General features: G+C 38.1%; 1 long non-coding RNA gene across 1 annotated transcript in view; it reads right to left on the bottom strand.

Annotated features, from left to right (window-relative positions):
* The window catches only part of LOC307175773, a 90631-nt gene that overhangs the window by 27015 nt on the left and 43499 nt on the right, over window positions 1–20117 (bottom strand). The window contains exon 3 of the long non-coding RNA XR_013824480.1: window positions 4519–4729. This is a non-coding gene — a long non-coding RNA (uncharacterized lncRNA). The remainder of the gene's footprint in view (window positions 1–4518; window positions 4730–20117) is intronic.

The raw sequence follows: 20117 nt of genomic DNA, 5'->3' as shown, positions 1-20117 counted from the left end.
CATTCTACTTTGCGCTTTCCCTAGGTAGATCTCAAAAGGATATTTAAAAACTAATTACTTCTCCTCTGAAGGAGGCCCCCTCTGAGACCAGAAAAGAGTCATTCTGGGTGTAAATGAAAGAAAATGTCATGGGAATGGGGAAATTTGAGCCTCCTCTTCCCTGCCTGACGCTGTCCTTGCCGTTCCAGTGAACGTTACGTTTGATCCCGCCTGGATCCCCCTTCTTGTCCTTGCGTTTCCTCCTGCCCAGCTGCTTTTAGGGTATTTGGGTTGAGGCTATAAAGTTAAAGTTCTATTATACTTAGTTTTCTTCCTTGCTCCCCACTCCCCATTCCACCATCTTAGCCAAAGCAATTCCCCCAAACAATGTAAAAAGACCTTAATTAAAATGTTCTCACGTGGCTCAACTTGCTGCTAAAGCTCCTACCCCCGGCGCAGCAGCCTATCTGTCTCTTTGGGAAGTTACTGAATTATCTCAAATGATATAAAAATCAGTTTCTAAATCAAAGTCACATTCACTGTCCATTATCACCTCTCCCCTCCCTGGTGCTTCCCCATTTGGTTAGATTCCATCACAGGCCCTGCGTCGTCGGGACACCATCCCTATCCTCTTGGCTACTATTGAACACTCGCCATTGATTCACTGCTCAGGAAAAGCCATGGTTCTCCGTGATTGAAAGGAGGCATTTTGAGTCCCTGAGCCCTTGCATCAACTAATTAGCAGCAAAGGATGTGAGCAAGGAGACCCTGTTCATTGGCTCATTAACTCGCATACCCTAGACCTGTGTAGCAGAGGGGAAGCCTTGACCAAAGCCTGGGGCTCTAGGAAGGCTTTCCTGTCAGTCAGGAAGGAGCTGGAACAGCGATCACAACGTTACCCGCGATGGCTCAGTGCGCCTGCGCAGAGCCGCTTCCCTTAACGAGGGAGAGGCTCCGAAGCCTCCCACGCCGTAGGAAGGAAGCAGAGCCCTACAGCGCTACATCCCCGCTTCCTTTCTGTCCTTAAAACTCGGTTCAGCGTTTCTTTGTGATGTACCTCACTTCTACCAGCTGCGAGGGCAGGAGGAAAAGCAATTAAGGGCATTATTAATCACCAAGTTCCCACTGAGAAGGGTCAAACTGCAGCAGGATTTGACAAAGCGACAATTCTATCACCAGTGGAAGTATAAAAGTAGATAGCTCAACATCTTAGAGCTATATTTGGGCTTATTCTTTCTTGGTCCTAAAAATCCTTATTGAAGGTGAACATCCCGGAGGTGATTAAAAACTTGCCTTCCTTTGAGTTTTGGAACTGTTTGAGTTCTAACAATATTTGAGTTTGGCAAGCTTTGAGTCTCTCCTTTGGGAAGTTGCAGCAAAAATGAATTGGAAAATGTATCTGTGCTTTTACAGAAAAGAAGAGAAAGGGTCTAATTGCCTTTTATTATAAGGTCTATACTAGAATTTCTTCTTTACTGAAATCCATGGAAAATCAGGAAAACATTTTACTGAATTAGCTATGTAAATGCATTAAAAATATCTATTGAAATTCTGTTCATTTTATAGGATTAGCTCTATTCAAAAATTCTGAAGTGGGCAGTGTTTCTTTCGGTGACTACAAACTTTTACCCCAACCAACACTCATGTAGGGGCCCACTGGTTACTGCCCCTGAGTGATCTGACTGCTCTTCATGCTGCACTTTTATCTGTGTGTTTCCTACATATTAATTTACTCAATCAGTCAAGAAATATTATTGAGCATCTATTATGGGTCAGGGATACAGTAGAGAATAAAAAAGGCACTCTCCTCCCTTGTGAAGCTTATAATCTAGCAGGGAAGACAAATACTGATTAACCAGAATTATTAAACATAAATTATAGATACCACATTGCAGATCCAAACTAAAACGAAGTCACTTATGCCAGGGACACAACGGAGAAGGTTAATGCAGATGCATAAAGGAAACTTAACCTAACCTTACAGGAATTTACAACTCTTCTCAGAAATCAGCAGAGGACATCAGCCAATACCCAAATGCCAATTCTGTTCATGCCATCTCTGGACTTCCTTGTTCCCCTAATTTACGTACCCTTAGCAAGTAAGAAAGAAGACCACTAGGCAACCAATCAGTGGAAAAAGGCAAATAACTTCCATATTTATTCACATAAATATCCCTCGGCCTATGAGCAACTAAGACCTCATTGCTCCCACAGTCTTTAGTTTCCTGGCTTGCAGGTCGAAAGCCTTGCAATAAACTCATCCTTCTGTTTTGTTTCATTCAGTGTGCAGAGTTTAGTTTTATACATCATTTTACCTTTAAGTCCATGAGTACGTACATCTAAAAGATAATCTCAGGTTGTCTTACCTATGCTGCTAACTATATTAAGGGAGGAGTTTCTCTCGAGCCCTCAGGGTCTCTGTTGCCTTTAGCTCAAAATAATCCATATGCCAAAGTAACACATCTTGGGAGGCCTGTTCTGTTGGGAGGGTAGACAGCCTCAAGTAGCAGATCGTCTTGAACTTAAAAAAGGCAAGGATCTAAAACCTCAAGGAACTCTAGCCAAGAGAACATCTGTAAGATACACAAAGACTGATTATAAAATGTATTGAAGGGGATCACCCCAAAATATGCCACTTTGGCATAAGGATTATTTTGAGCTGAAGGCAACTGAGAAATAGCAGACACAGGAGGAGCTTTATGCCCTCCTCTATCTGACTAAAAGCAGGACATAAACTTACCTTTCATAAAGGAAATTTCCATTTATAAAGGTACCCCCCTGTCCTATACCAGGAAGAGAACACCAAGATGAATCTGCATAAACAACCCTTATCTACTATTAGCTTCCCCCATACATTTCTTAGTGACCTTCCCACAATTTAACTCCTAAAAACTCCCTTTTCCTTTGTCTAATTACTTCTCTGCAATTTTTATCACCCTTTGTTAGAATGATATATAAGTCCCCAGGTCTAACCACCTCTTTGGGTTTTTCCATTCTTTTCTGTGAAGCCCCTGTGCACGTAAAAATATTAATATCAAAAAGTTTGTATGCCTTTTCTCCTGTTAATCTGTCTTTTGTCAGTTTAATTCACAGGCCCTCAGTCACTGAACATAAGAAAGTAGAGGAAAAGTTTCTCCTCCCCTACAGTTTCAATGATGAAATAACTGTCACTAGTCCTCTTTGGCTCTTATGTTCTCTTCAATGTAGATTTTACTTAAGATTTCATAGGAGAAACTGACAAAGGAGGTTACATTATATACCTTATGGGATTCAATGTAAAAATACTCCATTTGATATTTCAGTTCTCCCAAAGTCCCTCTTTAAAGCCAACTATCTCTGAGGCATCTTACTTCCTCTTATCCTAGGGCCTTCCTCCACAACTACAGAAACATTTCAGCAGAACTCCAGCTTCTACCCCTGAATCTGCATACCCCAATTCATTTTAGGTTCTGCTGAACAAAGAGTATCCTAGTTCACAGACTCCCCATCCTTGGAAAGTAACTGCTCACCATTTTTACTACTTGCACAAGTCCTTCATGTTAAAATAAGAGAAGCCATGTGGATGCAGCCAAGTTTCTGCTATGTGTGGCTGGTGAGGAGAGGTGAGAAGCAAACGTAGAGATGGGAAGGAGGTCCTTCCCAAAAGATGGGTCCAACAATCTAAATCTTGTACTTATTTCCGAGTTCTCTCAGGATGTTCAGTTTTAAACTTTCCAAAACCCATCTCTTTAGGAAAATTGAGGAAATAAAATACACTATTTCTATGACAATAGAGAAATATCTAAATCTATATGTTGACTTCACTGAGAATATCTTTCTGTAATGGTCCAAAATCTCATTTTACTAATTGAACAGTAATCTGAATGTATAAAAATGAAAGTAGGGCTTCCCTGGTGGCGCAGTGGTTCAGAGTCCGCCTGCCGATGCAGGGGACACGGGTTCGCGCCCCAGTCCGGGAAGATCCCACGTGCCGCGGAGCGGCTGGGCCCGTGAGCCATGGCCGCTGAGCCTGCGCGTCCGGAGCCTGTGCTCCACAATGGGAGAGGCCACAACAGTGAGAGGCCCGCGAATCGCAAAAAAAAAAAAAAAAAAAAAAAAAAAAAAGTTAAAAATGAAAGTAACCTTTTCAAGATGTTGAATTTCCATGGGCTACTGGCTCCCTACCCCAAAATCAACCCTGAAAAAAACACATAGATTTATAGAAAAGTGACTAGTCTTTTCTTGCATTCTTAGAATATTAACAGAAATTGAATATGTGAGAGGCCACAAAAAGAACAATAAACTTCAAATAATCAGTATCATACAAACTCAGCTCTCTAACCATAGTCCAAAAAAATTTTGATCAATAACAAAAAGATAAACTTTTCAAAACAAATCTCGTATGCTTAGAGACTAAAATATTACTAAATGACTCTTTAGTTAAGACAGAAATAAGGAACTATTTAAAACTGAATGAGAATGAAGACATTGCAAGCCAAAACTTTGTGGAAGGCAGCTAAACCATACTTGAGGAAAATGTATAGCTTTAAATATATTTACCCGGAAACAAATATCGTAAATAGATGACTTGGGCTTCCCTGGTGGTGCAGTGGTTGAGAGTCCGCCCGCCGATTCAGGGGACACGGATTCGTGCCCTGGTCTGGGAAGATCCCACATGCGGCAGAACGGCTGGGCCCGTGAGCCATGGCCGCTGAGCCTGCACGTCCGGAGCCTGTGCTCCACAACGGGAGAGGCCACAACAGTGAGAGGCCTGTGTACCGCAAAAAAAAAAAAAGATGACTTAAGGATTCAGCTGAAAATGTTGAGCATTACAGAGCAAAACCAAAGAGACAAGAAGGAAACAAATAATAAAGATAACAGAAAAAAAGAATCATTTTAGAAAAAAATAGAAGATCAACAAACCAAGAATTACTTTTCCTAAGATTAATAAATAATAAATATAGAGTTTTGGTAACACTGGTCAAAGAGAAAAACAGACAAAATGGAATAAATAAAATACAGAAAAAAAGAAAATACCTAAACATACAACAGGCACATTGACAAAGTTTAAACTGACAGTAAGTATTAAAGAAATTGAATCTAAAAAAATCACAGCCTCGGATGGTTTTACAGGTAAGTTGTTCCAAACTGTCTTATAAAATCTAACTTATACAAGTTGATCCAAAATAGGAAAAGAGTAAAAGATTCCCAGTTCATTTTACACCACTAGTATAATCTTTTACTCAAACCAGGTAAGAACAATAGAAAAGAGGGAAATTTAAGCCTGTTTCAGTTTTACACATAGTTGCTCATAAACTAAATAAAATATTAAATAATTGAATCCAACAGTGTATTTTTTTTCGGTATAAAACTGTATTCTATAAGAATTACAGAAATCCTAGCCTTTATGAGAACATAACTTTTAACAATGAAACTTAAGTTTAGGTTTATAACAGAGAAAAGTCACCTTATCATAGCCATATAAAATGAGCACACAGGATAAGAAAAATACCTTTTTCTTGGTTTAGCCTATAGCTAAACCAAAAAAAGCATATACTTTTTTTAAAAAAATATTTAAATATTTATTTATTTATTTTGGCTGCGCCAGGTCTTAGTTGCAGCACGCAGGATCTTCATTGCAGCGTGTTTAGTTGTGGCATATGTACTTCTTAGTTGTAGCATGAGAACTCTTAGTTGCGGCATGCATGTGGGATCTCATTCCTTGACCAGGGTCCCTGCATTGGGAGCATGGAGTCTTACCCACTGTACCACCAGGGAAGTCCCCCAAGTATATACTTAATGGGACAAAAGTACACACATTCCTCTGAAGATAAGGAATAAAAGCAAAGTTCCAATATGATTTTAGAGGTTATGGTTAACTCTAAAATAAAAGAAAAGGAAATAATAGGATGGGAAGAATAGGATGGGAAGAAATAAAAATATTATTTGCAGATGATAAGATCATCAATCTAGAAAATATAAGTGTATTAACAGACAGTGAGTGTTTGAGAACTAAAAGAATAGAGCAAAATTAACAAACACAAAATCATCAGTAAAAATCAACAGTATTGGGACTTCCCTGGTGGTGCAGTGGTTAAGAATCTGCCTGCCAATGCAGGGAACACGAGTTTGAGCCCTGGTCCAGGAAGATCCCACATGCCACGGAGCAACTAAGCCTGTGTGCCACAACTACTGAGCTTCCGTTCTAGAGCCCACGAGCCACAACTAGTGAGCCCATGCACTGCAACTACTAAGCCTGTGCTCTAGAGCCCACGAGCCACAACTACTGAGCCCACACACCTAGAGCTCTGCTCTGCAACAAGAGAAGCCACCACAATGAGAAGCCCATGCACCACAACGAAGAGTAGCCCCCGCTCACCACAACTAGAGAAAGTCTGCATGCAGCAACAAAGACCCAACACAGTCAAAAATAAATAAATTAATTAATTTTTAAAAAATCAACAGTATTTCTCACAACAGCAATAGCCAACTAGAAAAAATAATAAAAAATAAGATACCATTGAGCAGAGCAACAAAACTCTAAAATATCTGGCATTTCATTTAACAAGGATACACAAAAACACTGTGGAGAAAACCTTAAAACTCTAATTTGAAAAAATAGAAGATTCACTGTATAAATGTAAAGTCACTTCACTATACTTGAAAATGACAACTTAATATTCTAAAGATATCATTAATAGCCAAGTGAATATACAAATTTAATGCAATCCCAATGAAAGTTCCACTTGGATTTTTTTTGAGGAACTTGTTAAACTTATTCCAAGTTTATATGTATATTTAAAAGTCCAAAATTGCTAAGTCAGCCTAAAATTGGAGGGATAAATAAGGGAGCTTACTAAATAGTAAGACATACAACAAAGCCACAGTAATAAAAACGTTCTTGTTCTGGTACAAGAAAAACATATAAAATCAAAGGAATGAAATAGGAAACTCAGAGTCAGGAACCTAATATATATTAAAAGTAGTACTACAAATCATCGAGAAATGACGTATTACTTAGTTCCTCATTTAAGAAAATAGAAGACTCCCCTGGTAGCTCGGTGGTTGACAATCCACCTGCCAACGCAGGGGACAACAGTTTGAGCCCTGGTCCTGGAAGATCCCACATGCCACTGAGCAACTAAGCCCATGTGCCACAACTACTGAGCCTGTGCTCTAGAGCCCACGAGCCACAACTACTGAGCCTGCGTGCCACAACTACTGTGTGCCTAGAGCCCGTACTCTGCAACAAAGAGAAGCCACCGCAATGAGAAGCCCACGCACTGCAACAAAGAGTAGCCCCCGCTCACTGCAACTAGAGAAAGCCCGCGTGCAGCAAAAAAGACCCAACACAGCCAAAAATAAATAAATAAATAAATAAATAAATTTATTTCTTAAAAAAAGAAAATAGCTAATCATGTGGAGAAAAATCAAAGTGGATTTCTACCTAATACCCTAATCAAAGATAGACTCCAAATGGATTACAGATCTAAATATGAAAGATAAAATATAAAGTTAATAGAAGGAAACACAAGAAAATATCTTTTTGATCTAACAAAACAAGTGATAGCTTTTATTACCTCAAAATTAACTATCATTTTTTAACAGAGGACGACATGGATAAAGTTGAAAAATTAAAAATAAGATAGTTTCTTAAGCTGACAAGTGATTAATATACAAAATATATGATAACTCCCGCAAATCAATAAGATAAAGGCAATCAGCTCAATAGGCAAAATGGGCAGACAATATGAATAAGCAATTTATAAAAGAGAAAACTGAAAAGGCTAACATGCATAGAAGAGATTTCCAACTCACTGGAAATCAGAGAAATGAACAATAAAACAACAATGGATTCTTACACTACCCTTGTAGATTGGTAACAAGTTGAAAACTGAATAATGAAAAATGTTTATAGGAACATGCACTCCTCATAGGAGTATAGACTACTGCCATTCTAGAGAGCAATCTGTAATTACTTAGTCACATACCTAGAATCTAGAATTCTCAGAGAATAATAAAAATGCTGGGAGAAAACAGTTACTATACATATAATATATAAATATATTTATATTAATAAATATTTTAATATCAATATTAATATTATAGAAATATAAATATCCAACAAAGAACTAATATATAAATATATAAAAACTCATAAATTCATAACAAAAAGACAAAAAATTATAAAAAAGCAAAGAACTTAAATGGACACTTCACAAAGAAATATACACAAATGGCCAATAAGCAATGAAAATGTTCTCAATCTCTTTAGTCATTAGGGAAATGCAAATTAAAACTACAATGTGTTACCATTTCATATCTACTAGAATGGCTAAAATTTCAATGACAGTGGAAAATATTGACAGGAACATGAACATTGAAATATCATATATTACTGGTAGAATTATAAAATGAGACAAACACTTTGGAAAGTTATTTGTCAGTTTCTTATAGAGTTAAACATACATCTACCCTATGACTCAGGAATTTCACTCCTAGGTATTCACTCAAAAGAACTGAAACATACATCTACAAAAAGACTAGTACAAGAATGTTTGTAGCAATGTTATTCATATTAGGCAATAAACTGGAAATAATACAAATGCCTCTCCACAGAAAAGGGGCCACTACTCAGAAGATAGAATACTACTTAGCAATATAAAAGAATGAACTATTGAAACCGAGTCCTCCTAAAATCAAGCTCCCCTGTCAAGTTTATGATTAACCTCTCTATCCAAAACTTTATTCCCTTTCTTGTGCTTCCCCTATTCCCCTCAGGATTGAGGAGTATCAAAGAAGAGAGGGGACTGAAATCAAGGGACACTGCAGGACCCTCCAGGGTACAAAAGCCCCTCTGTGTCCCCTGTTTCTTATTTGTAGGAGAAGGCTTTGGTCTCCTAGAGCTTCCCTGAGTTCCAAAGAGCAGACACAAGCAGTTACTAATTAGGGAAGTGAGGGAGTGCAGAAACAAAGGAAAACCAGTCAAGAAACAATAGTTCAGCAATAAAATAGAGTCCTAGTTCCTCCTCAAGGAATATACATAACAATCTGATGCATATCTTTGAGTTTGATGTAGAAACTAAGACTCCTGCCCAGGTGGAGGATGGTGATTACATGCTGACCACAAGCATGCAGACCCCAGATTAGTAAGAACTAGAAGGTTGATGATTAAGATTCCTGAAATATCACCCTGTTACCTCAGCACCAACCCATCAGGAGAAAATTATACACCTTATAGCCCTCACCCCAAACGTTGCCTTTAAAAACCCTTCCCTGAAAACCATCAGGGAGTTTGGGTCTCTTGAGCCCAAGCTGCCCACTCTCCATGCTTGGTACCTGTCAGTAAATGCTGTACTTTCCACCACAACCTGGTGTGAGCAGATGGGCTTTGCTGCAAGGCTGGCAAGCAGACCCAGGTTCAGTTCGATAACACAATTGATACACACAGCAAGTAAATGAATCTCAAAAACATGTTGAGCAAAAGAAGCCAGATACTGTGAACTAAGTACTGAATGATTCCGTGTATATGATGTTCAAACACAGGCAAAATAATCCATGGTGATGGAAATCATAACACTGTACATGTAAAACTGTACCCTGTAACTTACAAGGTCCATAATGTAGAAACAAAATGATACACCAAGAACATCAAGCCAGTTTGGCAGAACACCAGGGAAACCGCAGATATGGAAACAACTTGCTGACAGCACCCTGACTAAACATTACACAGGTGCTTTAAGGGACTAGGATGACTCATAGTGAACTTGAGACCTCACAGGCCAAAAATCCACTGTGTGTTGCATACAGAACACACCCCCTCCCCTGAATTTGCACACGTGGCCCATGAAGAGGCATGACGAACAGACATGCCTGCCCTGAGCAGAAGACTCTTAAAACTTACATTGAAACTTATACTGACTTTCCACCAATCATTCCCAAGCCCCCTCTCCATCTTGCTCTCTACTTCCAAGATAAACACCCTACTCAATAGTCAATCAATGAGGGAGACAGATCTGAGCATCGCCTCCTGTCTCCATGCTTGGCCACCCAGCAATAAAGCCTTTTCTCTCTGCAAAAGACTATTGCCTCAGCATTTGGCCTTTCCATTGTGAGGCAGGAAGCGAGACCACTTGCTTGTTTATACATGTGGGTTGAGAGTTGACTTGCTGGGTGAACAAAGGAACTTTCTGAGGTGATGAAAGCGTTCTTTATCTTGATTGGGATGGCAATTATACAAGTATGCATTTGTCAAAACTCAGTGAATTGTGCACTTAAGATCTGTACATTTGACTTTTGTCAAAAAAAATAACCTAATAAAAAATATTGGGGTGATATCACCAAGAGAAGGAAGAAGAGATATGGACAAGTAAAAGCTGTGAAAGTTAACTCTGGGGAAAAAAAATGCAATGGTGAAAAGAATGAAAGTAGACACAAAAATCACAAATCTCACTGATTAAAGCAATGTTCCTTGAGATTAACTGAAATCAAACTCTTCTATCTCATTTGGCTCCAGAAAATATTTTCTGAATCCTATAGGATAAATCTTGACCACAATTAATTTTTTTTTTTGAAACAAACAAGTCTTCAGTGATTTTTCTTTTTTTGTGTATGTGACTCAAAATTTTCTTAAATATTCAGAACGAAAAATAAAACTTGAAAATTGCTTTATGTTATTCTGGTTGTTGTTTGTGAAGAATTAACATGATACTTTTAAATAAATTTTGAATTAAAATTCATCCAGCAGCCTTGTTACAACCTCCTACACGTATCTTGATATAGCTGCAACATTGCCTTGGGAAAGCTACAAAGTCTTGTTCGTTTTATTTTATGATCATCCTTCATTCAGGTAATTACAAGAAAAATTCAGCAAGCATGAGGCAAAGTACTATAATAAGGCTGTGAATTTCAGAGTCCCTTTTAAGCTAGCCTGTTGTGTTTTTATTTTGCATTCTGATATTTTGCCTTTTTTTCTACTCTCTCTTTATTAAATTCTGCATTCACCTTTTAAAAGCTCATCACATATATTATATTCAGATTTGCCAATGCAGTAAGACAAACAGTGTAAGGCTTTTTATCAAAGTCTCTCTCAACCCTGTCTTCAGTCACTGGTAAATCTAACAAATACTTTAGCTGAAATGGTTCATATTTAGTCTTGGACAAAGGAGTAAAACATTATTTTCCAGCACAAGGAAAACTCCTAACTCATATCTCCTTTAAAAAAGTTTTCTAATTTTACTTGCTAGTATCAAAAAATGAATAGCATAAATTCCCCACATTTTATAAAATTAGTGGCAAGTTTTTAAAATAAAAAATCTCTATAGAGAATGTAACATATCAAAAATCTCAAAGTTGAAGATTCTCTGAATATAACAACAGAAAAGACAGATATAAAGAACAAACTAGTGGTTACCAGTGGGAGAGAGAAGGGGGAGGGGCAAGATAGGGGTAGGGAATTAAGAGATACAAACTACTATGCATAAAATAAATAAGCTAAAAGGAAATATTGTACAGCACAGGGAATATAGCCAATATTTTATAATAACCTTAAATGGAGTATAAACCATAAAAATCTTGAATCACTATGCTATACACTTAGAACTAATAAAATATTGTAAATCAACTATACTTCAAAAAAATTAATTCTTTTTAAAAGTTGAAGATTCTCTTCAAATCACTACTGTGTTGGGTAGAAAAAAAAACCATTACTTTCCAGTTTGGGTCAACAGAATATGAATTGCAGAAGGACAGGGGTGGTATCTTTTCAGTTCAGCATTGGTTCTGCTGCCTGGCATCATGCCTAGCACATGCCTAGCCTATTAATATGTATTGAATGAACAAAAGGAACAGTTGTTCTCAACCAAACAAGGTATCATGAGATGTTGGAGTGCCATCATGTATTACAAGATATGTTCAAAGCAATTAGTCCTGATAATAAACCTTTCTTCTGATAACCAAATTGTTTTAAAACTTTTTATTCTTGACATACTTTTAGATTTACAGAATAGTTACAAAGATAGTACAAGGAGTTCCTGCATACCGTCACTCAGTTTCCCCTAATGTTAATGTCCTGCATAATCAAGTTACATTTACAAAACTAAGACATTAACATTGGTACAGTTCTATTAACTGAACTGTAGACTTTATTTGGATTTCACTGATTTTTCCATTAATGTTCTTTTGTAGGTTTTTTTTTGTTTTTCAGGATCCAATCCAGGATACCATCTTGCCTAACCTTGATTATTTGGGAAAGATAGTATCTTTCAGGTTTCTTCACTGTAACGTTACTATTTTTCCCTTTCCATACCCTATTCCTTAAAAGCAAGCTGCTACAGGGAGATCAGCTCTGTGCTTTGTGACCACCTAGAGGGGTGGGATAGGGAGGGTGAGAGGGAGACACAAGAGGGAGGGGATATGGGGATATATGTATACATATAGCTGATTCATTTTGTTATACAACAGAAACTAACACAACATTGTAAAGCAATTATACTCCAATAAAGATGTAAAATAAATAAATAAATAAAAATAAAACAATAAAAAAAAAAGCAAGCTACTAAGTCAAACTCACAATCAAAAGAAGAATTAAGCTCTACCTCCGGACAGAATTTGTGACTATATGTCAAAAACACCACAGTAATTAATACATGTAATTAAATATCTTTGGGGAAATACTTTCAAGCTATGCAAATATCCTGTTTTTCTTTAAAGTTTCACCTACTAGTTTTAGCACTAAGTGCTAAAAGAACACTTTTCTCATATGGTTATATATAAATGTTATAGCCAATTGAAAATTACTCCTATAATGTCACTTTCACTCTAATAGACACTGTTGGTTGCCTGTCCCTTCCTGACTGCTAACAGAACTCTAGCTTCAGAGAAGGTGAACCTCTCTGCCATTTCCCTTGCAACAAATGTTTGGTTTAGAAATTGACCCATGGGGACTTCCCTGGTGGCGCAGTGGTTAAGAATCTGCCTGCCAATGCAGGGAACACGGTCTTTGAGCTCTGGTCCGGGAAGATCTTCCATGCCGTGGAGCAACTAAGCCCCGCTCACCACAACTACTGAGCCGGCACTCTAGAGCCCGCGGGCCACAACTACTGAACCCACGTGCCACAACTACTGAAGTCCGTGCACCTAAAGCCTGTGCTCTGCAACAAGAGAAGCCACCGCAATGAGAAGCCCGCGCACCGCAATGAAGAACAGCCTCTGTCCACCGCAACTAGAGAAAGCTCGCGTGCAGCAACGAAGACCCAACACAGCCAAAAATAAATAAATAAAATAAATAAACCTAAAAAAAAAGAAATTGACCCATGACAGAATTTAGGCCAAGGAGACATGAGAAGAAGTCTTGTCAGGGAGGTTCCATCAGATTCTTCTTCACTCAAAAAGAGACACAAGAAAGGGATGTCCTGTTTTCTATCCTTTAGGCATAGCTACATGAAAATATAAAGCTTGGAGCTGCCATAGACAACTTGTGGCCATGAAAGGATAAACCTGAAGACAAAAGCAAACACACTGAAGACGGTGGAGTGGAAAGATGGAAAGAGCTTGGTCTTGATGTTGTTGACTTGCTGAACTAACCAATTCTGGATCCTCTCTAACTCTGGATTTAGTTTTGTGAAAGAATAAATCCCCCTATTATATGAGTGATGTTGAGTGTTACTTGCAGCTGAAAATGCCCTGATGCACTTCATTTCGAGAGACTTTCTTGAGAAGTGGAGAAAAGGGTAGATTTACAGCTCCCACTTAGAAATTGTACACAACCCTGGATATGCACGTGGGTGTGTGCCCTGCATATAAACTTCAGTGGGGGAGTGTGTCACAATAGAGGAAGAAAAGGGATTGAGAAAAGTGGCTGTGTGAAAACATATCTGGTTACAGTGTTAACTTCTAAGAGTCAGCCTCAGCACTAAAGATAGGTTCAAAATCATTCTAGGAAATTTTAGCAAGTAGAAACTTTTATTATCCTCTGTTGCTCATTCTTTTTGGTTCTCATTCTTTTTTCTTTCAAAATATTCAAAATCCAAAAAACTAGTATATAAGGTTAAAAGTAGAAGTAGAATTATTTTAACAGGAGGTCAGTAATTAGAAACACAAGATGTAATATTGACCATCATTTTCTTACCTATTCATGTATTTAACAACTTTTGTGAATCTGTTATAGTACAGTATAAACTAAGTCCCTCATGTTATCTTAACTCACTGAGTGATCCCATCTACCCTTTGATTAAATAATTATAAGCACTGCCTAATTCCTTTTTGAAAGTCAACAATTGCTACTTTCATTTCACTTTGAAAGGACTACTTTTTTCTTTTTAACATCTTTATTGAAGTATAATTGCTTTACAATGGTGTGTTAGTTTCTGCTTTATAACAAAGTGAATCAGATACACATATACATATATCCCCATATCTCTTCCCTCTTGCATCTCCCTCCCTCCCACCCCTCTAGGTGGTCACAAAGCACCGAGTTGATTTCCCTGTGCTCTGCAGCTGCTTCCCACTAGCTATCCGTTTTACATTTGGTAGTGTATATATGTTCATGCCACCCTGTCACTTCATCCCAGCTTACCCTTCCCCCTTCCTGTATTCGCAAGTCCATTCTTTAGTAGGTCTGCACCTTTATTCCCGTCTTAACCCTAGGTTCTTCATGACCATTTTTTTTGTTTGTTTTAGATTCCATATATATGTGTTAGCATACAGTATTTGTTTTTCTCTGTCTGACTTACTTCACTCTGTATGACAGACTCTAGGTCCATCCACCTCACTACAAGTAACTCAATTTAGTTTCTTTTAATAGCTGAGTAATATTCCATTGTATATATGTGCCACATCTTCTTTATCCATTCATCTGTCGATGGATACTTAGGTTGCTTCCATGTCCTGGCTATTGTAAATAGTGCTGCAATAAACATTGTGGTACATGACTCTTTTTGAATTATGGTTTTCTCAGGGTATATGCCCAGTAGTGGGATTGCTGGGTCGTATGGTAGTTCTATTTTTAGATTTTTAAGGAACCTCCATACTGTTCTCCATAGTGGCTGTGTCAGTTTACATTCCCACCAACAGTGCAAGAGGGTTCCCTTTTCTCCACACCCTCTCCAGCATTTATTGTTTGTAGATTTTTTGGTGATGGCCATTCTGACTGATGTGAGATGATATCTCATAGTTTTGATTTGCATTTCTCTAATGATTAATGATGTTGAGCATTCTTTCATGGGTTTTTTGGCAATCTGCATATCTTCTTTGGAGAAATGTCTATTTAGGTCTTCTGCCTATTTTTGGATTGGGTTGTTTGTTTGTTTGATATTGAGCTGCATGAGCTGCTTGTAAATTTTGGAGATTAATCCTTTGTCAGTTGCTTCATTTGCAAATATTTTCTCCCATTCTGAGGGTTGTCTTTTTGTCTTGTTTGTAGTTTCCTTTGCTGTGCAAAAGCCTTTAAGTTTCATTAGGTCCCATTTGTTTATTTTTGGTTTTATTTCCATTTCTCTAGGAGGTGGTTCAAAAAGGATCTTGCTGTGATTTATATCATAGAGCCTATATTTTCCTCTAAGAGTTTGATAGTGTCTGGCCTTACATTTAGGTCTTTAATCCATTTCGAGTTTATTTTTGTGTATGGTGTTAGGAAGTGTTCTAATTTCATTCTTTTACATGTAGCTGTCCAGTGTTCCCAGCTCCACTTATTGAAGAGACTGTCTTTTCTCCACTGTGTATTCTTGCCTCCTTTATCAAAGATAAGGTGACCATATGTGTGTGGGGTTATCTCTGGGCTTTCTATCCTGTTCCATTGATCTATCTTTCTGTTTTTGTGCCAGTACCATACTGTTTTGATTACTGTAGCTTTGTAGTATAGTCTGAAGTCAGGGAGCCTGATTCCTCCAGCTCCGTTTTTCTTTCTCAAGATTGCTTTGGCTATTCGGGGTCTTTTGTGTTTCCATGCAAATTGTGAATTTTTTTGTTCTAGTTCTGTGAAAAATGCCAGTGGTAGTTTGATAGGGATTGCATTGAATCTGTAGATTGCTTTGGGTAGTAGAGTCATTTTCACAATGTTGATTCTTCCAATCCAAGAACATGGTATATCTCTCCATCTGTTTGTATCATCTTTTATTTCTTTCATCAGTGTCTTATAATTTTCTGCATACAAATGGACTACTTTTTAAAGCCTTAGTAGGTTATTTAAATACATTAAATGCTTACCACTAGTCAGTACATACCATGGCTTTCCTGTTCCTAATTCTTTATAATTATGATGTATCATTTAGTTGTCCATATTTCAACATCAAATTTTTTTTCCAAGCAGAGCTCATTAATACCCTGAGACTATGTATATTGGAAATGTCTTTCTGTTATACTTATTTGTAAAATAACTTGGCTAGGTATAAAATTGGAATTCTTCATAGAAATTACGGCACTTTTTTCTGGCATTTGATATTGTCATGGACAAGTCTGAGGCCAGCCTCATATTTTCTCCCTGTAGGTGATGTTTTCCTTTTTTTGGTTGGCAAACCAAAATAGGGTCAATGCACTTTAGTCTGAATTTCCTGATTTCTACTTTTTGCATTCATTGCAATAAGGAAACTAGTTAGTTCTTTAGGAAATTATTAGTTCTTTAGGAACCTGTCAGTGAAAGAGAATGCCAGAGCAAGTATTGCTCAACATACATATGGATTCTTTAAAGCATGGTTACCATCATCTCATCTTTTAAACTCACACTACTTGGTTCCAAGCTTTAAAGTTGAATAGTTTTTAATTCCTCTTTGAAGCAGTCACAGAAGAGGTTAAGGTTGAACTGCTCTCCTGGCCTCTTCCCCTTAATGGTTGAGAGAGTGATTAATACCTCTTTGGCACAGGGATGATTTCATCCAGGGATACAGCAGAAGTTCCATTTGCTTCCTCAACCTTAATCTCCAGTTCTCTCTCACTGCTATGCCAAACTTTTTCAGTGTAGTTTATGGGAAATGAGTCATGGAGCCACTGAATTAATTGCTCTTGTTCCAAGCCACTGGGAAGTCTAGCAGCGGACAGAATCACATGACTCCAGAATAAATAATTCAGACATCAGACCATTGTGGTGTCTGTCCAAAGTGAAAATGTCTAGGAAAGGCCACAGTCTCAATTTATTCCTGGTTTTTCTTGACCTCCTTATAACACACTTGACAATACATTTTTATTCTCTTTGTGCCAAATAACATAACTACACAGCCCAGAGTGCTAATTATTTCAATTCACATGAGCTAAGCGATTGGAAGTTTCTTCCTAAGACCTTCAGACAATCGTACAGATTGAATCTCAGTTCTAAACCCATCCATTCACTACTTCTACACCTTCCTTTTACCTGCAAAAAGTAAAGCAAACCTTGCCCTCTTTTTTTCATCTGGCTATCTGCCTCCACAACACCCAGGTGACCTCAGTTCTGCCCTGAATTGGAGAGGCAAGGAGGTTATCTAACTGATAAGGATCATGGGACCTGAAGACTCATTCACTCACTCACTCGTTCATTCAATATATATTAAATGCCTACAAAGCATTGTACTAAGTACTGTGGAAAAATAATGATGATTCAGATCCAGGGCTTATCCTGAAGGAGTTTACTGTCTACCAGTAGAGATAAAATATGCATATAAATAAATAACTATTATAATGCTGGGAGAGAGTACGATGCAATCCAAGGAGAAAGAGAGCCATAAGGAAAAGCTATTGGGTACTAACTGATAGAATCTAAGAAAGTTTTATAAAGAAGGTGGCATGTAAGGATAAGTAGGGTTTGAACCTTGGAAAGGTAAAGAAGTACATTTAACCTCAGCTGCAAGCCTGAGCAAAGGCATAGTGGTGGGACAGAGCACCAGAACATACAGCATCTCCCAACAGTTCAGTACAGTGCAAAGAATCCTGGACTTGAATCAAAAACATGGGGCAAGCCCCAGTTTTCTAGCTTTTAGTCCTGTAACCTTAGTCATTTAACTTTTCTGAGCTTCAGTTTCCTTATATAAAGTGGGAAAGATAACTATTGCTCAAGCTTGCATGATATTGTGCAAATAAAATAGGGTAATGAAGAAGTGAAAGTGTATGATTATAATTAAACTCACAGCCCCTTTTCTTAAGAGTCTTCTCTCCATTTGCCCTGAATTTCTACCATCTGATTTCTTCCCACATTTTCTCTCATCTTGCCTTCATAACCCCATCCTCTCCCATCAGAAAAATAATACAAATCTCATAAAACAGTCATCCCTGCTTCTTCCGAGGCTGAGTGTAGGTGGTATTGTTTCCCTTCTGAGGATGGCTCCAGATTGACACCCTTATTAAAACTGTCCACAGAATTTACACCCTTTGATGAGCCCCACTGAGAAACAGAAGGCTTCCAAATTCCAGCACATTGGAGTTGGTATTTTTGGCTCCTCTTTCATTGCCATTTCACTGCATTAGAGATATAGATGAGATGATCTAATCATGGGTCAAAGTCAAACACACATACAGATCCTCAAACTATTTCTTCTGATAATCACATCAGGATTTCCTTGAACCTTAGGTTATAGATTATAAGCAATTATGTTTGTATGATGAAACTCCTTCTAATTCAAACCTATAATCATAGCAGAACTAAAAAATATAAATATTCATGCCCATTATAAGTTATATTGTTGATCTTGATCATTTACATTTATATATCAATCGAGGAAAGTCTTCCTCTTGGTCCTGGGTCAAAAAGCTGGATATAGCAAAAGAAAACTCACGGGGACAGAGTTTACGCTTTTCATCTTTGTATTCCCAGTGACTGATACAGTGCCCGGCACATACTAGATGCTCAATAAATATTCACTGGACAAATGAATGAATGAGTGAAAACTACATCTCAAATCCTGCCTCTAGCCCCAAATTCCAACACAAAGCATGTTCCATTTGTACCTTAAACTCAACAGGTTACAAACCGAATTCACCATCTTCCCCCTCAAAAAATAATCCTCTTTTCATGATTTTCTATTTCTATTAATGGTACCACCATCCTCTGAGTCACCCAAGCTCAAATCTGCATTGCTTCCTCATCTATACTCAGCCCCTTCCTAACAGTTATCAATTCCTATTGATGATATTTTAATGATAATCTTGACATCTGTTCCTTCTTCTTTCATTCATCTCCACTGTGGACCACCTAAGATCATGGACCAATTTATCTTCCTATGGCTATGATCATTTTGATCCCCAGAGGGTAGGGGGATGTTTCCTTTGTCAGATGAACTGTCTAAGCACTTCAACCTGGCACTATGGATCCCCCATGATCACATCTAGAATTACCTTTCCAGCCTTAACTTGTACAAGTCCATTACATACACCTTATGTGCCGATTCAACAGGATTACTATTTGCCATTCTCTTCAGACCCTACACCTTTTCTCTAGCCCAAAGGGTCTTATGTATCCTTGATGTCCAGCTCAAACATTTCTTCATCCATAAGTCCTCACTGACCTCCTCAGCCAGAATAAGTATCCCATCCATGACCTCCCAGACCACTTAGTTCAAATCTCTCTTATGAAACTTACCACATTTGGCTTTGCATTTTAGAAGTTGGTGCCCTTGTTTTTATCATCCTCACTAGTTCATAAATTCATCTACTTGTCCAAAAATTTGTATGGAGTTCCTGCCATGCTCAAGGAGCTGGAATGGACACTTAGGAGTCAGTAATAAAGAAGACAGTCATGGTCTCTGCCCTGGTGAATCCTCCTTTGCAGCGAAAGAAATAGGAGTGTTCAAGGAACAGGAAAAAGCCAGAGTGGCTAAAGGGGGAACACAGATGGAGCAAGCTCAGGGATGTGGACAGGCTCAGCCTAGAAGGGGCCTTTTGGGTCATGATAAGGAATGGCGTAATCTTCTAAATGTGAAGAAGCCCTTGGTGGGCTTTATACAAAGGAAAGAGATATTGGATTTGGATTTGTCAGAGGTCTCACTGGCTGCTGAGAATGGGTTGTAGGAAGACCTGTTTAGGAGGCTATTCCCATTTCTAGGCCAATAATCACAGTGCTTTGCTCTAGAGTGGTAACAGTGAAGATGGAGAAAAGTGGATGAACCAGGGGTACATTTTGGAGATAAAGTCCACAGGACTTGTTGATGGATTGAATGTAGACGGAGAAAGAAAGAGGAAGTAAGGATAACTTCTAGCTC

This window comes from Stenella coeruleoalba, assembly GCF_951394435.1.
Source record: "Stenella coeruleoalba genome assembly, chromosome: 17".
Lineage (NCBI taxonomy): Eukaryota > Metazoa > Chordata > Mammalia > Artiodactyla > Delphinidae > Stenella > Stenella coeruleoalba.
The sequence above is the reverse complement of the archived record's forward strand: the minus strand, read 5'-3'. Positions and strand labels throughout refer to the sequence as shown.